The following is a 20,964-nucleotide window of genomic DNA, read 5'->3' on the forward strand; positions in this document are numbered from 1 at the left end:
CTGTGTTTTTTTAGAGATAATTCATGTTTAGTTTGTTTTTTTTGCATTTTGGAACATACTTCCTTGTTTACTCTGTCTCATTGCTTTCTTTTGATGTATTATGTGGCAACTCTGGAAATCAGATTCTTCACAACAGGCCAGTGTCTTTAGTCATTGTTTGTGGTTGCTGCTGTTTGCTTGTTTACTAACTTCTGTAAACTATTTATATAGAGTCCTATTCTTTAAAAAAAATTTTATTAAGGTATTATTGATAGACACTCTTATGAAGGCTTCACATGAAAAACCAATGTGGTTACTACATTTACCCATATTAACAAGTCCCCACCCATACCCCAATGCAGTCACTGTCCGTCAGTATAGTAAGATGACACAGATTCACACTATTTGCCTTCTCTGTGCTATACTATTTTCCCTGTGATCCCCCACACCATGTGTGCTAAACATAATACCCCTCAATCCCCTTTTCCCTCTCTCCCCACCTGCTCTGCCACACCCCTCCCTTTTGGTAACCACTATTTCCTTCTTGGAGTCTCTGAGTCTGCTGCTATTTTGTTCCTTCAGTTTTGCTTTGTTGTTATACTCCACAAATGAGGAAAATCATTTGGCACTTGTCTTTCTACACCTGGCTTATTTCACTGAGCATAATGTTCTCCAGCTCCATCCATGTTGTTGCAAATGGTAGGATTTGTTTCTTTCTTATGGCTGAATAGTATTCCATTGTGTATATGTACCACCTCTTCTTTATCCATTCATCTACTGATGGACACTTAGGTTGCTTCCATTTCTTGGCTATTGTAAATAGTGCTGCGATAAACATAGGAGTGCATATGTCTTTTTAAATCTGAGAACTTGTATTCTTTGGGTAAATTCCAAGGAATGGGATTCCTGGGTCAAATGGTATTTCTATTTTTAGTTTTTTGAGGAATATCCATATTGCTTTCCACAATGGTTGAACTAGCTTACATTCCCACCAGCAATGTAGGAGGGTTCCCCTTTCTCTGCATCCTTGCCAGCATTTGTTGTTCTTAGTTTTTTTTCAATGCTGCCTATCCTTGCTGGTGTGAGGTGATACCTCATTATGGTTTTAATTTGCATTTCCCTGATGATTAGTGATGTGGAGCATCTTTTCATGTGTTTGTTGGCCATCTGAATTTCCTCTTTGGAGAACTGTCTCTTCATATCCTCTCCCCTTTTGTTAATTAGGTTATTTGCTATTTAGGTGTTGAGGCATGTGAGTTCTTTATATATTTTGGATGTTAACCCCTTGTCAGATATATCATTTATGAATATATTCTCCCATACTGTAGGATGCCCTTTTGTTCTGTTGATGGTGTCCTTTTGCTGTACAGACACTTTTTAGTTTGATGTAGTCCCATGAGTTCATTTATGCTTTTGTTTCCTTTAATAGAGGAGATGCGTTCAGGAAGAAGTTACTCATGCTTATATTCAGGAGATTTTTGCCTATGTTGTCTCCTAAGAGTTTTATGGTTTCATGACTTACATTCAAGTCTTTGATCCATTTCGAGTTTACTTTTGTGTATGGGGTTAAACAATAATCCAGTTTCATTCTCTTGCATGTAGCTGTTCAGTTTTGCCAACACCAGCTATTGAACAGGCTGTCATTTCCCCAGTGTATGTCCATGGCTCCTTTATCATATATTAATTGACCATATATGATTGGGTTTATATCAGGGCTCTCTAGTCTGTTCCATTGATTTATGGGTCTGTTCTTGTTACCAGTACCAAATTATCTTGATTACTGTGGCTTTGTAGTAGAGCTTGAAGTTGGGAAATGAGATCCCCCCTCCATTTTATTCTTCCTTTTCAGGATTGCTTTGGCTATTCGGGGTCTTTTTTGTTTCCATATGAATTTTAGAATGATTTTCTCTAGTTTCTTGAAGAATGCTGTTGGTATTTTGATAGGAATTGCACTGAATCAGTAGATAGCTTTAGGCAGAATGGCCATTTTGACAATATTAATTCTTCCTATCCATGAGCATGGGATGTGTTTCCACTTTTTGGTATCTTCTTTCATTTCTCTCATGAGTGTCTTGTAGTTTTCAGAGTATAGGTCTTTCACTTCCTTGGTTAGGTTTATTTCTAGGTATTGTATTCTTTTTGATGCAACTGTGAATGGAATTGTGTTTCTGATTTCTCTCTCTCCTAGTTCATTGTTAGTGTATAGGAATGCCACAGATTTCTGCATATTAATTTTGTATCCTGCAACTTTGCTGATTTCAGATATTGTATATAGTAGTTTTGGAGTGGATTCTTTAGGGTTTTTTATGTACAGTATCATGTCATCTGCAAACAGGGACAGTTTAACTTCTTCCTTGCCAGTCTGGCTGCCTTTTATTTCTTTGTGTTGTCTGATTGCTGTGGCTAGGACCGCCAGTACTATGTTGAATAGAAGTGGGGAGAGTGGGCATCTTTGTCTTGTTCCCAGTCTTAAAGGAAAGGCTTTCAGCTTCTCGCTGGTAAGTATAATGTTGTCTGTGGGTTTGTCATATATGGCCTTTATTATGTTGAGGTACTTGCCCTCTATACCCATTTTGTTGAGAGTTTTTATCATGGATGGATGTTGAATTTTGTTGAATGCTTTTTCAGCATCTATGTAGATGATCATGTGGTTTTTGTCCTTTTTGTTGATGTGGTGGATGATGTTGATAGATTTTCAAATGTTGTACCATCCTTGCATCCTTGTAATAAATCCTACTTGATCATGATGGATGATCTTTTTGATGTATTTTTGAATTCTGTTTGCTAATATTTTGTTGAGTATTTTTGCATCTATGTTCATCTGGGATATTGGTCTGTAATTTTCTTTTTTTGTGGTGTCTTTGCCTGGTTCTGGTATTAGAGTGATGTTGGCCTCATAGAAGGAGTTTGGAAGTATTCCCTCTTCTACTCTTTGGAAAACTTTAAGGAGGATGGGTATTAAGTCTTCACTAAATGTTTGATAAAATTCAGTGGTGAAGCCATCTGGTCCAGGGATTTTGTTCTTAGGTAGGTTTTTGGTTTGCAGTTCAATTTTGTTGCTGGTACTTGGTCTGTTCAGATTTTCTGTTTCTTTCTGTGTCTGCCTTGAAAAGTTGTCTTTTTCTACAAAGTTGTCCTTCTTTTAGGTTATCCAGTTTGTTAGAATATAATTTTTCATAGTATTCTCTAATAATTCTTTGTATTTCTGTGGTGTCCATAGTGATTTTTCCTTTCTCATTTCTGATTCTGTTTATGTGTGCAGACTCTTTTTTCTTGATAAGTCTGGCTAAGGGTTTGTCTATTTTGTTTATTTCCTCAAAGAACCAGCTCTTGCTTTCATTGATTTTTTCTATTGTTTTATTCTTCTCGATTTTATTTATTTCTTCTCTAATCTTTATTCTGTCCCTCCTTCTACTGATTTGGGCCTCATTTGTTTTTCTCTAGTTTAATTAATTGTGAGTTTAGACTGCTCATATGGGATTGTTTTTCTGAAGTAGGCCTGTATTGCAATATACTGTCCTCTTAGTATGGCCTTTGCTGCATCCCACAGATTTTTGCAATGTTGAATTATTCTTGTCATTTGTCTCTGTATATTGCTTGATCTCTGTTTTTATTTGGTCATTGATCCATTGGTTATTTAAGAGGATGTTGTGAAGCCTCCATGGGTTTGTGGGATTTTTCATTTTCTTTGCATAGTTTATTTCTATTTTCATACCTTTGTGGTCTGAGAAACTGGTTGGTACACTTTCAATCTTTTTGAATTTACTGAGGCTCTTTTTGTAGCCTGTATACGATCTATTCTTGAAAATGCTCCATGTGCGCTTGAGAAGAACGTGTATTCTGCTGCTTTTGGGTGTAGAGTTCTGTAGATGTCTGTTAGGTCCATCTGTTCTAATGTGTTGTTCAGTGCCTCTGTGTCCTTCCTTATTTTCTGCCTGGTTGATCTCTTCTTCAGAGTTAGTGGAGTGTTGAAGTCCCTAGAATGAATGCATTACATTCTATTTCCCCTTTTAATTCTGTTAGTATTTGTTTCACCTAGGTAGGTGTAGAGTCCTATTGTTTGTCATGCATAATCTCTGAAGTCTGTACTATTACCTTAGTCAGCTTGTGATTTGACTGGTTTATTTATTTCTTATTTTTATTGAAGTGTAACTATCGATTACTGTCTAACTCCCTGCACAAAAACAAACTCCAAATGGACTGAAGACCTAAATATAAGACCTGAAACCATAAAACTCTTAGAAGAACACAGGTAAAAATCTCTTGACCATAAGCATGAGCAATTATTTTCTGACTAATTTCTTTAAATCCTTAAAATAAACAAGTAAATCTCTCTCCTAGTTTGTAGATTGACTCTTTTCAGATTCTTTCAGTGTTTTCTTTGGCCATCTGTAACTCTAACTTAACTTTCATTTTCTGCTTGTGCTGAGACTTCAAATCAGCCAGAGGTGAAGATGTAGGGTTTCCCATTGATTTTTTTCAATTATGTGTTTCTCTTTAGTTATCAACGTTATTAAGTGCTCATCCCAACTAATCAGTTACTGTATGTCATCTCACAGGTCTTGTCAGCATGCCTCCTGCCCTGGTCATATGCATGGCCTTCTAGATTGCTCTTCATACACAGTAAGTTTTTTAAAGCCCTCTTTCCCAGGTATCTCACTTAAAGCTTTCCCTACTGAGCTTTCCTTGTCTGTTATTTGCTGATTTGCTGTCATTTGCCCCATTTAGCAGCATCTTGTTAAGTTGTCCTTCAAGGTCTCTGAGAAGGACTCTCAGAGAAGTTTCTTCTCCAATCTGGAAGAATTACAATTTATACAAAAGAAAGGCAAGCCGTTGTTTCATTTCAGTAGTTTAGGGAATCCCAAGATTAACCAAAATAGACAAAGACATTTCCTTGAGGACAGTCTCCACTGGTCATATCAGAACCAGGAACACACGGTGGCAGTGCAGCCTGCCATACTGTAGACCACCAGCAATCTGGGGAGATGGTGTGACCAGGATACATTAAAATGCTGTAATGCTCACTGACCATGTTTCACTTGCCTTTTTCTGGTTGATAATTTGCTTGTAAATAGTAGACTATCTTCCAGAGATCAAATAAAGTAAATTTTCACAGTGTTTGACAGATTTTTCACTTTTTCTGGGGATAGTACAAGCCACCAGGATTCTTATTCTGTCTTTTCCCACCAATTGATTTGTTTTGCATACAAGTGTGTTCATAGCAGCATTTTTGTTGTAGTATCAAATAAATTAAAAAACCCAAAGATACAAATCATAATACCCTAAATATACATCAACACTCTTGTGTTGAATAAATTATAATTTTTCATAATTTGAGTCGTTATACAACCACTAGAATATAATTCACACTTTCCCTTTAGTTTATCTATATGTATCTTTTTATTTAATGTGATGTTCTTGTGCACAACATAGCTGTTTGTTGTTTTTATTCACTTGGACAATATCCCTTTTAATTGGCATAGTTATACCTTTGAAGGTAAAAATGATTCTTGTTATAGTTGGATTATAACTCATATTTATTCCTGTTTCTATTTGCCATTTTTATTGCTCTTTTTATTCCTTTTATCATCTTCTACTTTTTTTTATGTATTATGCCTTCAATGAACATTTGATACGATTCAGTTCTGTCATTCTTAGCATATCAATCATGCTTCCTTTTTAAGTGATTGCTCTATAATATGCAAAATTTCAAGCTTACTTAATAATTCAAGCCCACTTTCAAATAATACTGTACCGCTTCAATGGTAGTGTCTCTTCAAATACAAAACCATTCTTAATTTCTTCCTCCTATCCCTTGTATTATTGCTGTCATTCATTTCATTTATTCATAATCTATAGGCACCAATACATTGTTGCTATAATTATTTTCAACAATCTGTTATCTGTTAAAAGAAAAAGAAAATTAAATTTAACATTAGTTATTCATTCTCTAATGCTCTTCCATTCTTTATGTAGATTTGATATTCTGACCTATATTATTTTCCTTCTCTCTGAAGTGCTTTTAACACTGCTTGTGACAACTATTTACAAGAAATTACATCAGTTTTTGTTTATCTGAGAAAGTGCTTTTTCTTCTTCAGTTTTGAAAGATAATGTCGCAAGATATAGAATTGTAGGCTGGTGGGGTTTTTTCTGTCATGACCTATATATAGTTCACTCCCCTCTCTTTTTACATGTATGATTTCTAGGAAATGTGGTATGTAATTTTCATCTTTGTTCCTCTATAGGTAATATTTTCACCCCTCTTTGGTTTCTTTCAGGATTTTTAGCATGTGGTTTTCTGAAATTTCAGTAAATATGCCTAGGTATAGCCTTTTGTTGCTGGGATTGTTGTTTAGGATTTATCCTGCTTGACAGTCTCTGAGCTTTCTGTTGTGTCCGGTATTAACTTGTGGAAATTTTTAGGCATTAATGATTCAAATATTTCTTTTGTTCCTTTATTTCTTCTAATTCTAGTTTTCCCACTACATATATATTGTATACTTTGTAGTTTTCCCATAGTTCTTGAGTATTCTGTTCCTTTGTTCTACTTTCTTATCACAGCAACTGATTTTTAACAGATAATGTGGTGATAACACATTAAAGTAAGAAAAATCTCCACAACACTGCTGAAACTACACACTATAGAACAAAGATGTACCTTGCCCCAACATACCACCAACAGAAATTCATTCAAAATTGACGAAACATCTAAATGTAATAGCTAAAACTGTAAAGCTTATGGAATGAACATACAAACATATCTGGTGATATTCAGGCAGACTGAGGTCTCTTAAAGGATGTAAGAACAATACTTATAAAGAAAATATTGATAAATGGAACTCCATGAGTATTGAAAGTTGTGCTCATCAAAAAGCATTGTTAAGAAAATGAAAAGGAAAGACGATGAGAAAATATTCACAGTATATATATCCGTCAAGGAATTGTATCCATACTATTTAAAGGACTTGCAGAGTGAGAAAGGGACATACTTTGAAAATGGGCAAAATATTTGAAGAGGCACTCTGTAATAGTGCAAAAGAAGAAAATATCCACATGAACAATATGCCAAAAAGCACACAGAAATACTGTCAACAGAGAAACGAAAATGAATATCACAGTAAGATTTTACAATGCCTAAAATTAAAAAGATTGACAATACCAAGGTTGGACAAGTATATGAATCAAAAGGAAATCTCATTATTAGTGGTTGGTGTACAATAGTAAGAGATATTTTAGAAAACCCCATGTTGGAAAAATACAGATAATGATAACTTCATACAATGGAATCTAAGCAACTATACAAATGAGATAAAAGCACACCTTTATGATATGAATAATCAGAAGTTCAAAAACAGGCAAAGCTGATCTATGGTGATAGAAGTCAAAATAATGGTCATCCCTGGGCAGTAATGACTAAAAACTGTGAGGGGTAACTTTATGTGATGAGAGATATAAGTGGTATTTACATGAATGTATATATCTATGAAGATCCATCAAGCTGTAAACTTAAGAATTTTACTGTATTTAAAGTATAAACCACTTTATGCCAACCAGAATAGCTAAAATTAAAGAGACTAACAAGGTTTTATTTTTATTAAATAATATTAGTTGATACATAGAAAAATCCAAAGTAAATTCAGACAGCTCAGGAAAATGGCTTGTTATAAGATTAAGTTACAAACTAAATTGAAATCCAATACAGCAACCTCAACTTAATAAAATATAATTTTCATGTATACAGTTTGATACAGCTAAAAATGTTTACTAATTTTATTGTATGTCATTCAAAGAAAAAAATATCACCTGTAATATATATTGAATATGATCCAAATAAATCAAGATATCAAATACATGTCAAGATCTTAACATTGGTATGGGCTAATTAACAGAAAATGGAATTTGTGCAAACAGAAAAGCACACATTCTACTCAAATGCACATGAACATTTTCTAGGATAGATCATATGTTAGGCCTCAAAACGAGACTTCACAAATTAAAAATGATTGAGATCCTATGAAAGATTCTTTTGTAGCACATGGTATAAAACTAGAAATCAGTTACAATTAGAAAACTGGAAAATTCACAGATATGTGAAAATTAAGCAATATGCTGTTGAACAACCATTGGGTCAATGAATAAATAAAAAGATATCAAAAATTACCTTGAGATATATGGAAATGTAAACACAACATACCAGAATGTATGCTATACAGCAAAAGCAGTTCTAATAAGGAAGATTATACCCATAAATGCTTATCTCAAGAAATGAGAAAAATCTCTAATAAATAACCTAAATTAAATAGATAATTAAATGATGATAGAAATATCAATGAAATTAAGAGCTGATGCTTTGAAAAGACAAATAAAGTTAACAAACTTTAGATTCACAAAGGGAGAAGATAGAAAGCACAAATAAATAAAATCAGAAATGTAAAAGACTACACCTGAAAGCAAAGGTTTACAAAGGATCATAAGAGACTACTATGAAGAATTTTACACCAAGTTGGAAAAGAGTAGAAATGGATAAATTCCAGGAAACACACTAACTTCCAAGACTTAGTTATGAAGAAATAGGAATTCTGAATACAGTAATTATGACTATGAAGATAGAATTAATAATAATAACTAATATCTCAAAAAACAAGAGTCCAGTACCAAAAGGCTTCATGTATGAATGCTACCAAACATCAGAGAAAATCTCAATCCATCTTAAATTCCTCCAAAAATTAGAAGAGTAGATAGAGAACATTTCCAATCTCACTTTACAAAGCCAGCATTACCCTGATATCAACACCATAAAGATGTTAAAAATGGCTCAAAATTATAGACCAATATCCCTGAGGAACACAGATGCAAAACTTCAACAAAATATTAGTAAACTGAATTCAACAATATGAATTCAACAATTAGGGGGATCATATACCATGATCAAATGGGATTCATTTCAGGTATACAAGGATGAATCAACACCTGTAAATCAAGCTATGTGATACTCCACATTTAAAAAACTTAAGAAAAAAAATATGATCATCTCATTCGATAAAAAAGCATTTGACTAAATGCAATATCCATTTATGATAAAACTCTCAAAAAAGTGGGTATAGAGGAAATACACCTCACCATAATATGACCCTTTATAAACAGCCCATAACTAACATCATACTCAATGGTAAAAAGCGAAAAGCTTTTCCTCTAAGATCAGGAACAAGACAAGGATATCCACTTTTATTCAGCATAGTATTGAAGGTACTAGACAGAACAGTTAGGCAAGACAAAGAAATAAAAGACATACAAATTGGAAGGGAAAAAGTAAAACTGTTATCATTTGCAGGTGATATGGTATTATAAATAATGTAATATATAGACTATATAATGTACTACCAGAAAGAGAAATTAAGTAAACAATCCCATTTACAAAGCATCAAGAAGAAGAATGTACCTAGGAAAAAATTAAACTAAGGAGGTAAAAGACCTGTACTCTGGCAACTATAAGATACTGATGACAGAAATTGAAGAAGACACAAATAAATGGAAAGACATTCCATATTGATTGATTGCAGGAGTTAATATTCTTAAAATGTCCATACTACCCAAACAATAAAAAGATTTAATGCAAACTACCATAAATCCAATATCAATTTTCACAGAAAAACAATCCTAAATTTGTACAGAACTGCAAAAACCATAGTCAATGCAATCTTGAAAAGGGAACAAAGTGGACGCATCATGCTCCCTGATTCAAAACCATATTACAAAGCTATAGTAATCAAAATAGTAGGGTACTAGCATAAAAACACGTGCATAGAACAATGAAACGGCATAGACATCCCCAAATAAACACATGCATATATATTTTCGATTAATTTATGACACAGGAGCCAGAAATATACTATGAGGAAAGAATAGTCTCTTTACTAAATGCTGCTGCAAGAATTGGACAGACACGTGGAATAGAATAAAACTGGACCACTCCCTTACAACATGCACAAAAATAACTCAAAATGAACTAAACATTTGAACATCAGCCCTACAGCTATAAACTAGAAGACAATATAGGTGGTAATGTTGTTGACATCAGTCTTGCCATTAATTTTTGGGTCTGATTGCCAAAGCAAAGTCAACAATAACAAAAAAATAAATAAGTGAGACTACATCAAACTAAAAACTTTCTGCACAGAAAAGGAATCCATCAACAAAATAAAATGGCAACCTACAGAATAGAGAAAAAATTTGCAAATCATGTAACTGATAAGGGCTTAATATGCAAAATATATAAAGAAATCACAAAACTCAATAACAGAATTCAAATAATCCAACTAAAAAATGAGCAATGGATCTGAATAAGTATTTTTCCAAAGAAGACACACACATAACCAAGAGGCACATGAAAAGCTACTTCACATTAGAAATCATCAGGAAATTGTAAATCAAAACTACAGTGAGATAACACATTATGCCTGTTAGAATGGTTATTATCAAAAAGACAAGAGATAATTGTTGTGCAGGATGTAGAGAAAAGAGAATCCTTGTGTATTCTTGGTGGGATGGTGAATTGGTTCAAACACTGAAACAGTTGGGAGCTTCCAAAGAAAGGTGAATATAGAAGTACTTAATGATCCAGCAATTCCTCTCCTGGACTTTTAAGAAAACGAAAACATTTGAAAAGATAAATATACCCACAAGTTCTTGCAGCATTATTTACAATATTCAAGATATGATAACAGCCTAAACGAACATTGATGAAAGAAATACTTGTGGTGTACTTATATAGAATGGAATACTATTCAGTCATAAAAGATTGAAATCTTGCCATGAACCTGAGTAACCCTTGAGGGCATTATGCTAAGTAAAGAAGTCAGACAAAGACAAACATCTCAGAATCTCACTCTTATGTGGAATATAGAAAACAAACAAAAAACTCATGGAACAGATGGATGGATGAATTGGGTTAAGTAGGTGAAAAGATACAAACTTTCAGTTATAAACAACTAAGTCAAGGGATGTAATGTACAGCACGGCAATTAGAGTTAATAACGCTGCATTGCATATTGCAAAATTGCTAAGGAATAGATTGCAAAAATTATATTAATTTTTAATATTATGTATGCTGATGAATGTTAACTATTGAATCATTATGTTGTATACCTGTAAAATGGTACATATCAGTTATATCTCAATAAGAAATGGGAGTCCAAATAATAAGTATGAATTTTTCAGTCACTCTAAGAAAGGTAAAAGAGTGCTCGATCCAGGTGCAACTGTCTTGTAGATGTTTTGTTCCATGAGGCTTGCCATTTGTTTTTGCATGCTCACTAATCTGGATGGTTTGAAGAAATATCCAAAGTTAAAATTATTAAATCTTTCAAAATTTTACTTTACTGAAATGTTGGTGTGTGAAATCCTAATCACATGTCCTTTGTGTCAGAGAAGTGTTTTAGGTGTACAAGCTTAGGGAAATTTTCTCTAGTGAGAACTTTCTGATTTTTGGAAATGCACATTTAGAAAGGATTGTCTGCCATTATTTTTGATGAGCAGAAAGGGCAAATGGATGGATAAGAACAGGCAAGAAAAGCAGAGATGTTCTCCAACCCGTGTAAGTTGTGTCTGTAATTTCTGTAAATGGTAAGGCAGCTGTTGGTCCAATAAAAGAAGACAAAGCAGCTCACCAGAGCCAGGATCGTGTGAGTGGCCTTGGTTTCAGGAGAGGCTCGTGGGCAGAGGCTGGTCCTATGGACGTGCTGGACTGTCCTGCGGTGTGTGAAGAGGAGCCTCACCATGTACATACTGGTCAAGATCATGAGGGACAAGCACAGGACACCTCGTGTGACCATGGCGCCCAGAAAGGGAGATACCTTCTTTGTACAAGGGCCTTCCGAAATGCAGTACGGCAAAGAAAATATTTGATTGACTTGCGTGGAGTTGTAGGGCGCGACAACATTCATGATGACCCGGATGTAGATCAGCATGTTGAGGATCCAAAACAGAAGGAAAGCAGGAAAAATGCAGGTGGAGATTCTGGGTTTGAGCCACGCACACCTAGAGTTGCTGGGAGTGATAATTACAGCCTGAAACATACTCAGCAAGGACGTTGTACAGAGGGAAAGACCCCGGCCGACTCTGAACAGGTAGAGCACTGCCTTACAACCAGCGTCATCCAGAAAATGTCTTCTTCCAAAGTAATGTATTATTTCTGGAACCCCACTGAAAAGAAGTGTCATGACATTAGCTAAGGTTAAGTGGATGAATATCCAATCTATAGCCTTCTTTGTACGATGCTGAAATAAGAGGATATTGGTTTTTAATGCTAGTAGCAATGTATTCCCAATAAAACCAATCCCAAATTGGGAGACAAAGAATATTCCCAAAACAGCAGCATTGGACACCATTGCTTTCATCGGCCACTTATACTTTGGGTAGACTCCTGCACAGTCCTAGTAGGGAAATGACAGGCTGTATGGAGAGTGCGTGAGGCGCGGTCACTCTCTGCAGTAGGATGTGCACATGCTCTGTAACAACAGGCAGAAAATTTCACTACACTGGAATATCTGGAACCCCACTCATGGTCTCTTGAAAACACATTGAAGGGCTAATCTGGCTCCATAAATGTCATGACAGTCTTTCTCTCCCATGCCCCGTATACCTCCAGGCCTGTGGTGGGAATTATTGCTAGCCCAGGTCACTCCCCTCCCTACCTCCTGACCCCCTGTTACTCTCCCCAACTCAACTCCTGTCCTGTTCTTGGTGACTGTAGTCTCCATGCCGACCATCCGTGCAATCCCTCATCTCTCACACTTGTGGTCTCCTCTTTTCCCACACTCTTGTCCCCCACCTCATCCACTCTGCTGATCACATCCCAGATATCATCATTATCAATATTGTGAACTCACGATATTTCACTCCCAAGCATCTCATTCTATTATTAGTAGCTATTTCCACCTTACTCCATCTTATGCCTGATTCCAAAATTTCCTTGACATCATCTGGGTTTGCAAATCACTGATCTCTTTACTCTTCACATCCTGTCCTACTGTCTCTTCCTTATGTAAACTCTGATATCTAGCATTATAATCACTTCTGCAAATATGCATGTTTCCGTTCCTTTTTATTACCTATTTCATAGTGGTCACCATTGAAACCTACTCTTCTGCCTAGTTCATGCTATCCTGCTCAGATACACAAACCTGGAGGGAAAACACACACCCATTTTAACTTGACCATCGAATTCCTCACCACTAAGCTCCCCTGAGCATTTATTGCCGTCAAAATTCGCTCTAGGAGGCGGAGCCAAGATGGCGGCATGAGTAGAGCAGTGGAAATCTCCTCCCCAAAACACATAGAGCTATGAAAATATAACAAAACTCTTCCTAAAATAGAGACCAGAGGACACAGGACAACATCCAGACCACATCCACACATACAAGAACCCAGCACCTTGCGAAGGGGGTAAGATACAAGCCCCGGCCTGGCAGACCCGAGCACCCCTCCCCCTGGCTCCCAGCGGGTGGAAAGAAACCGGAGCGATTTTTTTTTTTTTTGCGAGTGCTTTTTGGAAGCCTTAAAGGGACAGGGACCCCAGTGCTAGGGAGGCAGGGCGGCGGGACCAGTGAGCGGTGCCTGGGACTGGCGCCTGAGGACAAAGATTACCACGTGTTTTTCCCTACGGGACCAGTGGACGGGTGCCTGAGACCGGCGCCTGAGGACAGAGGATATTGCACGCTTTCCCCCTTTTTTTTTTCTCTTTTTGGCGAGTGCTTTTTGGAAACCTTAAAGGGACAGGGACCCCGGTGCTAGGGAGGCAGGGAGGCGGGACCAGTGAGCGGGTGCCTGGAACCGGTGCCTGAGGACAAAGACTATCCCGTGTTTTTCCCTGCGGGACCGGAGGGCGGGTGCCTGAGACCGGCGCCTGAGGACGGAGGAAATTGTGCATTTTTCCCCTTTTTTTTTCTCTTTTTGGTGAGTGCTTTTTGGAAGCCTTAAAGGGACAGGGACCCTGGTGCTAGGGAGGCAGAGCAGCAGGACCGGTGAGCGGGTGCCTGGGACCGACACCTGAGGACAAAGAATGCATTTTTCCCCTTTTTTTCCCTCTTTTTGGTGAGTGCTTTTTGGAAGCCTTAAAGGGACAGGGACCCTGGTGCTAGGGAGGCAGAGCAGCAGGACCAGTGAGCGGGTGCCTGGGACCGGCACCTGAGGACAAAAAATATCGCGGGTTTTTCCCTGCGGGACCGGTGGGCGGGTGCCTGAGACCAGTGCCTGAGGATGGAGGAAATCGCGCATTTTTCCCCTTTTTTTTTTTCTCTTTTTGGCGAGTGCTTTTTGGAAGCCTTAAAGGGACAGGGACCCCGGTGCTAGGGAGGCAGAGCAGCAGGACCAGTGAGCGGGTGCCTGGGACCGGTGCCTGAAGACAAAGAATATCACGCATTTTTCCCTGTGGGACCGGTGGGTGGGTGCTTTTTGGAAGACTTGAAGGGACAGGGACCCCAGTGCTAGGGAGGCAGGGCAGCCAGACCAGTGAGCGGGTGCCAGGGACTGGCGCCTGAACGCGTGTTTTTTCATTGTTGCTGTTGTTACTTTGGTTTGGAGAGTGCTTTTTGGAAGTCTTAAAGGGGTAGGACAGGACAAACCAGAGGCAGGGAATGGGGATCTCTGGGCACTCTAGAACAGGGAGCAAAGGAGATAGCCTCCCAGCCGCTTCCCCTCCAACGGGGCTCCACCACTTTGGAGGAGCAGCCCCAGCCAGGCCACGCCCACAGCAACAGCGGAGATAAACTCCACAGGCAGGTAGCAGAAGCCCTGTCATGACAAGGACTAGAGGTCGCTATTCTACTAGGAGAGGAAGGCCACAAACCAACAAGAAGGGAAGCTCTTCCAGCAGTCACTCGTACCAAGTCTGCAAACTATCTCTATCACCATGAAAAGGCAAAACTACAGGCAGACAAAGGTCACAGAGACAACACCTGAGAAGGAGACAGACCTAACCAGTCCTCCTGAAAAAGAATTCAAAATAAAAATCATGAACATGCTGACAGAGATTCAGAGAAAAATGCAAGAGCAATGGGATGAGATGCAGAGAAAAATGCAAGAGCAATGAGATGAAGTCCGGAGGGAGATCACAGATGTCATGAAGGAGATCACAGAAGTGAAACAATCCCTGGAAGGATTTATAAGCAGAATGGATAAGATGCAAGAGGCCATTGAAGGAATAGAAGCCAGAGAGCAGGAAAGTATAGAAGCTGACATAGAGAGAGATAAAAGGATCTCCAGGAATGAAACAATACTAAGAGAACTATGTGACCAAACCAAAAGGAATCATATTCATATTATAGGGGTACCAGAAGAAGAAGAGAGAGGAAAAGGGATAGAAAGTCTCTTTGAAGAAATAATTGCTAAAAACTTCCCCAAACTGGGGGAGGAAATAATCGAACAGACCATGGAATTACACAGAACCCCCAACAGAAAGGATCCAAGGAGGACAACACCAAGACACATAGTAATTAAAATGGCAAGGATCAAGGACAAGGAAAGAGTTTTAAAGGCAGCTAGAGAGAAAAAGGTCACCTATAAAGGAAAATCCATCAGGCTAACATCAGACTTCTCAACAGAAACCCTACAGGCCCGAAGAGAATGGCATGATATACTTAATGCAATGAAACAGAAGGGCCTTGAACCAAGGATACTGTATCCAGCATGACTATCATTTAAATATGATGGCGGGATTAAACAATTCCCAGACAAGCAAAAGCTGAGGGATTTTGCTTCCCACAAACCACCTCTACCGGGCATACTACAGGGACTGCTCTAGATGGGAGCACTCCTAAAAAGAGCACAGAACAAAACACACAACATATGAAGAATGGAGGAGGAGGAATAAGAAGGGAGAGAAGAAAAGAATCTCCAGACAGTGTATATAACAGCTCAATAAGCGAGCTAAGTTAGGCAGTAAGATACTAAAGAAGCTAACCTTGAACCTTTGGTAACCACGAATCTAAAGCCTGCAATGGCAATAAGTACATATCTCTCAATAGTCACCCTAAATGTAAATGGACTTAATGCACCAATCAAAAGACACAGAGTAATAGAATGGATAAAAAAGCAAGACCCATCTATATGCTGCTTACAAGAAACATCTATATGCTGCTTACAAGAAACTCACCTTAAACCCAAAGACAAGCATAGTCTAAAAGCCAAGGGATGGAAAAACATAGTTCAGGCAAACAACAGTGAGAAGAAAGCAGGGGTTGCAGTACTAATATCAGACAAAATAGACTTCAAAACAAAGAAAGTAACAAGAGATAAAGAAGGACACTTCATAATGATAAAGGGCTCAGTCCAAAAAGAGGATATAACCATTCTAAATATATATGCACCCAATACAGGAGCACCAGCATATGTGAAGCAAATACTAACAGAACTAAAGAGGGAAATAGACTGCAATGCATTCATTGTAGGAGACTTCAACACACCACTCACCCCAAAGGATAGATCCACCAGGCAGAAAACAAGTAAGGACACACAGGCACTGAACAACACACTAGAACAGATGGACCTAATAGACATCTATAGAACTCTACATCCAAAAGCACCAGGATATACATTCTTCTCAAGTGCACATGGAACATTCTCCAGAATAGACCACATACTAGCTCACAAAAAAGCCTCACTAAATTCCAAAATATTGAAGTTCTACTAACCAATTTTTCATACCACAAAGGTATAAAACAAGAAATAAATATTACAAAGAAAACAAAAAGGCTCATAAACACATGGAGGCTTAACAACATGCTTCCTAATAATCAATGGATCAATGAACAAATCAAAATAGAGATCAAGGAATATATAGAAACGAATGACAACAACAACACAAAGCCCCAACTTCTGTGGGACGTAGGGAAAGCAGTCTTAAGAGGAAAGTATATAGCGATCCAGGCACACTTGAAGAAGGAAGAACAATCCCAAATGAATAGTCTAACATCACAATTATGGAAACTGGAAAAAGAAGAACAAATGAGGCATAAAGTCAGCAGAAGGAGGGACATAATAAAGATCAGAGAAGAAATAAACAAAATTGAGAAGAATAAAATAATAGCAAAAATCAACGAAACCAAGAGATGGTTCTTTGAGAAAATAAACAAAATAGATAAGCCTCCAGCCAAACTTATTAAGAGAAAAAGAAAATCAACACAAATCAACATAATCAGAAATTAGAATGGAAAAATCACGGCAGACTCCACAGAAATACAAAGAATTATTAAAGACTACTATGAAAACCTATATGCCAACAAGCTGGAAAACCTAGAAGAAATGGACAACTTCCTAGAAAAATACAACCTCCCAAGACTAACCAAGGAAGAAACACAAAAGTTAAAGAAACCAATTAGGAGCAAAGAAATTGAAATGGTAATCAAAAAACTACCCAAGAACAAAACCCCGGAGCCGGACGGATTTACCTCAGAATTTTATCAGACACACAGAGAAGACATAATACCCATTCTCCTTAAAGTGTTCCAAAAAATAGAAGAAGAGGGAATACTCCCAAACTCATTCTATGAAGCCAACATCACCCTAATACCAAAACCAGGCAAAGACCCCACCAAAAAAGAAAATTACAGACCAATATCCCTGATGAATGTAGATGCAAAAATAATCAATAAAATATTAGCAAACAGAATTCAACAGTATATCAAAAGGATCACACACCATGACCATGTGGGGTTCATCCCAGGGATGCAAGGATGGTACAACATTCGAAAATCCATCAACATCATCCACCACATCAACAAAAAGAAAGACAAAAACCACATGATCATCTCCATAGATGTGGAAAAAACATTTGACAAAATTCAACATCCATTCATGATAAAAACTCTCAGCAAAATGGGAATAGAGGACAAGTACCTCAACATAATAAAGGCCATATATGATAAACCCACAACCAGCATTATACTGAACAGTGAGAAGCTGAAAGCATTTCCTCTGAGATCAGGAACCAGACCGGTATGCCCACTCTCCCCACTGTTATTTAACATAGTACTGGAGGTCCTAGCCATGGCAATTAGACAAAACAAAGAAATACAAGGAATCCAGATTGGTAAAAGAAGTTAAACTGTCACTATTTGCAGATGATATGATACTGTACATAAAAAACCCTAAAGACTCCACTCCAAAACTACTAGAACTGATATCAAAATACAGCAAAGTTGCAGGATACAAAATTAATACACAGAAATCTGTAGCTTTCCTATACACTAACAATGAATCAATAGAAAGAGAAATCAGGAAAACAATTCCATTCACCATTGCATCAAAAAGAATAAAATACCTAGGAATAAACCTAACCAAAGAAGTGAAAGACTTATACTCTGAAAACTACAAGTCACTCTTAAGAGAAATTAAAGGGGACACTAATAAATGGAAACTCATCCCATGCTCATGGCTAGGAAGAATTAATATCGTCAAAATGGCCATCCTGCCCAAAGCAATATACAGATTTGATGCAATCCCTCTCAAATTACCAGCAATATTCTTCAATGAATTGGAACAAATAATTCAAAAATTCATATGGAAACACCAAAGACCCCGAATAGCCAAAGCAATCCTGAAAAAGAAGAATAAAGTAGGGGGGATCTTACTCCCCAACTTCAAGCTCTACTACAAAGCCATAGTAATCAAGACAGTTTGGTACTGGCACAAGAACAGAGCCACAGACCAGTGGAACAGATTAGAGACTCCAGACATTAAGCCAAACAAATATGGTCAATTAATATTTGATAAAGGAGCCATGGACATATGATGGCAAAATGACAGTCTCTTCAACAGATGCCGTTGGCAAAACTGGACAGCTACATGTAGGAGAGTGAAACTGGACCACTGTCTAACCCCATATACAAAGGTAAACTCAAAATGGATCAAAGACCTTAATGTAAGTCATGAAACCATTAAACTCTTGGAAAAAAACATAGGCAAAAACCTCTTAGACATAAGCATGAGTGACCTCTTCTTGAACATATCTCCCCGGGCAAGGAGAACAACAACAAAAATGAGCAAGTGGGACTACATTAAGCTGAAAAGCTTCTGTACAGCGAAAGACACCATCAATAGAACAAAAAGGAACCCTACAGTATGGGAGAATATATTTGAAAATGACAGATCCGATAAAGGCTTGACGTCCAGAATATATAAAGAGCTCCCATGCCTCAACAAACAAAAAACAAATAACCCAATTAAAAAATGGGCAGAGGAGCTGAACAGACAGTTCTCTACAAAAGAAATACAGATGGCCAAGAGACACATGAAAAGATGCTCCACATCGCTAATTATCAGAGAAATGCAAATTAATACTACAATGAGGTATCACGTCACACCAGTAAGGATAGCTGCCATCCAAAAGACAAACAACAACAAATGTTGGAGAGGCTGTGGAGAAAGGGGAACCCTCCCACACTGCTGGTGGCAATGTAAATTAGTTCAACCATTGTGGAAAGCAGTTTGGAGGTTCATCAAAATGCTCAAAACAGACCTACCATTTGACCCAGGAATTCCACTCCTAGGAATTTACCCTAAGAACACAGCAATCAAGTTTGAGAAAGACAGATGCACCCCTATGTTTATCGCAGCACTATTTACAATAGCCAAGAATTGGAAGCAACCTAAATGTCCATTGGTAGATGAATGGATAAAGATGATGTGGTACATATACACAATGGAATACTACTCAGCCATAAGAAGTGGAAAAATCCAACCATTTGCAGCAACATGGATGGAGCTGGAGAGTATTATGCTCAGTGAACTAAGCCAAGCGGAGAAAAAGAAATACCAAATGATTTCACTCATCTGAGGAATATAAGAACAAAGGAAAACTGAAGGAACAGAACAGCAGTGGAATTACAGAACCCAAAAATGGACTAATAGGTACCAAAGGGAAAGGAACTGGGGAGGATGGGTGGGCAGGGAGGGATAAGGGGGGGAAGAAGAAGGGGGGTATTAAGATTAGCATGCATGGCGGGGGAGGGAGAAAGGGGAGGTTGGGCTGCACAACACAGAGAGGACAAGTACGGATTCTACAACATTTTGCTAAGCTGATGGACAGTAACCGTAGTGTGGTTGTTAGGGGGGACCTGATATAGGGGAGAGCATAGTAAACATAGTACTCTTCATGTAAGTGTAGATTAAAGATTAAAAAAAAAAAAGAAAAAAAGAAAGAAAAGGGGGATTACTCCTTGATAGGATAAAACTATTGGTAAATCATAGATCAATGCATGCTTTAAATATCCTTAATGTTGATCACTTAAAGGGTGTCAGATGATCAGCTATGGAGGTACTCTTTTCTGATAATATTCCTTTCTCTTAATAATAATAATAAAAAAAAGCAGTCCCTGTGTGCTGACCTCCAATGAGTTCTGCACAGTGGTATAGAGGGCATGTCAAAGTGTGGGCAAAGGGTCTGTTTGTTTCTATGCAGAAGATCAAGGCCTAGCTTGGATACCCAGAAAATGAACGAAGATACAATATGAGGAGGAGCTTCTGGCATCAGCACTCTCTGGAGGACTTGTGCCGGGGGATGATCATCAAAAAGCCTCCACAGGGATCCGGGCGATGCTGCGGTGGTGGCTGCGTCCACCCCACCATTTCCTGGACTTGCCATTGGATGAGGACGGACATATCCAGGCTGGCATGTGCATACAGTGAGACAACGAATTTGACCGGATCTGTACTGTTGAAACTCAACCAGGAGTTGGGAGGGGTGCAAGGTGTAGCACTCCAAAATCTTATGACTATAGACTATCTACGGTTAAAAGGACATATCGGAGGTGAACAGATCCCAGAAATGGGCTGCTTTAATTTGTCTGATTTTTCTCAGACTTTTCAAGTACAGTTGGACAATATCCATCATATCATAGAGTAATTTTCACAAATGCCTAGGGTGCCTAAATGGTTTTCTTGTCTTCACTGGAGATGGATGGTAATTATAGATTTGCTTTGTTTATG

At 37.9% G+C, this 20,964-nt stretch overlaps 1 protein-coding gene and 1 pseudogene across 2 annotated transcripts in view; one reads left to right on the top strand and one right to left on the bottom strand.

Moving 5' to 3' along the window:
• Positions 1-20,964, top strand: part of MGAT1 (alpha-1,3-mannosyl-glycoprotein 2-beta-N-acetylglucosaminyltransferase) — a 139,657-nt gene that overhangs the window by 66,696 nt on the left and 51,997 nt on the right. For both annotated transcript variants that reach the window (XR_012125276.1, XR_005056931.2), the window contains exon 3: positions 4,539-4,602. The gene's annotated coding sequence lies outside the window, so the exon portion shown is untranslated. The remainder of the gene's footprint in view (positions 1-4,538; positions 4,603-20,964) is intronic.
• On the bottom strand, positions 11,446-12,377 carry LOC118969049 (vomeronasal type-1 receptor 4-like; annotated as a pseudogene).

Source organism: Manis javanica, chromosome 14 (assembly GCF_040802235.1).
Source record: "Manis javanica isolate MJ-LG chromosome 14, MJ_LKY, whole genome shotgun sequence".
Taxonomy (NCBI): domain Eukaryota; kingdom Metazoa; phylum Chordata; class Mammalia; order Pholidota; family Manidae; genus Manis; species Manis javanica.